Source organism: Micromesistius poutassou, assembly GCF_964030765.1.
Source record: "Micromesistius poutassou genome assembly, chromosome: 22".
Taxonomy (NCBI): Eukaryota; Metazoa; Chordata; class Actinopteri; order Gadiformes; family Gadidae; genus Micromesistius; species Micromesistius poutassou.
The window spans coordinates 693,219-694,680 of NC_140292.1; the positions used below are offsets into that span (position 1 = coordinate 693,219).

A 1,462-nucleotide genomic window follows, 5' to 3' on the forward strand; every position below is an offset into this window, starting at 1 on the left:
CGCCGGGGCTGCGGACGCCGGCTCCCACAGGAAAGGCTGATATTGGCACGCTTTTATTTTCATGATTCTTCAAAACTCAACCCCCCCCGACCAGAGAAACATCGGCTTGGATCCCTCTCTCGCCGCTTTCTCTATTTTGTTGCCAGGCTTAATTTTAAACGACAACAATCACAAAGACAACAAATAAGGCTTCTTTAAATGGGAATTTACCGAAAACGGCTGTCTTTACCATGTACCCACCCCCCCCCCCCCCCCCCCTCTCCCAGATGTCTGTGGGCTTTCCCTCCGCCCCAAGTACATCGGCTCAACTGCCTTGCTCAAGGGGTACCTTGGCTGCCACGTCTGAGGAGCTGAGCAGATGGGAGGGAGTAGCGGAGCAACAGGCGGCAACACATAAAACAGACTCCAGGGGCTGCAAACGCCAACTCCTCCAACGCTTCGGAGAGAACGGAGAATGTCGCCCCTCGTACCTGACGATGCATGTGAACCGGAAACGTTCCCCTGGAACCAAGTCCTCCGTTTTGGAATCCGTTCGGAAAAACAACCCATCCCGGAGAAACCTAATTCAGGTTGTTCGCTCACTTTCCCTGACCCCTGCCTCCGAAATATTAAGGAGACTCTGGGAACATATTCCTTCCTCCTTCTATGTTTGGAAAACATGTTGGAGCGGTGTGGTGAGGGCAGGACAACAGTCATGTATGGTATACATATAAATATAGCGAGATATATTCCGATGACAGTGTTGCTAATCTATGCTTTCCTGACCAAAACCCAGTCAAACAGGATGGTCCGTAGACATGCTCTGGTATTGTCAGTCAAGGGTGAAATTACAGGTCTCACCCTTTATTTCCAGAGACATTTCTCCTACCTCTGTTCCTCTCTCTCTCTCTTTTCTGTTTGTCTGGTTTCCTTTCTTTCTTTCTTTCTTTCTTTCTTTCTTTCTTTTCTTTCTTTCTTTCTTTCCACCTCAACCCAGAAGGGAAACAACCAATAGACAGAGGAAGCAGTAATAAAAGCGTTGCTCCAATAGGGAGGGTAAAACGGCAGACTTATAACAGGCCTTCCGGAGCGCCGGTGGGGAACGCCGTGAACCACAGAGTCTGCGGCCCGGATCCCGGGGCGGTCGGGACGGATTTAGCCTCGCCTGACCCCGGGAACAAACCCCATGGCCGGGCCGCTTCCCTGCGTCCCTCTCTCCCCCCCCGTTCCATCCTCCCCCGGAGAACACAGGTGAAGGCCGTCATCCCCTCTCAACATCAGCACCGCCGCCTCGTTGGGGTCGCCACGGGCAACACATCCACCCTCCAGCTTCCGCCTCCACGTGGACCGTATCCTCAGAGTGACGGGGGCGGGGGGGGGAAAAAGAGGGCTGGACCAGCGGACCGTGATTCACTGACCAACCTTTCGTAAGCAGGCCCGACCTAAGGTCAAAGGTCACAGATTAGTTTTTGATACGCCCCAC

The 1,462-nt window shown here is 53.1% G+C and overlaps 1 protein-coding gene across 1 annotated transcript in view; it reads left to right on the forward strand.

The window, feature by feature from the left end:
* The window catches only part of LOC311367483 (ELKS/Rab6-interacting/CAST family member 1-like), a gene marked incomplete at its 3' end in the record, with an annotated part of 47,737 nt that overhangs the window by 40,172 nt on the left and 6,103 nt on the right, over window positions 1–1,462 (forward strand). The window lies entirely within an intron of this gene.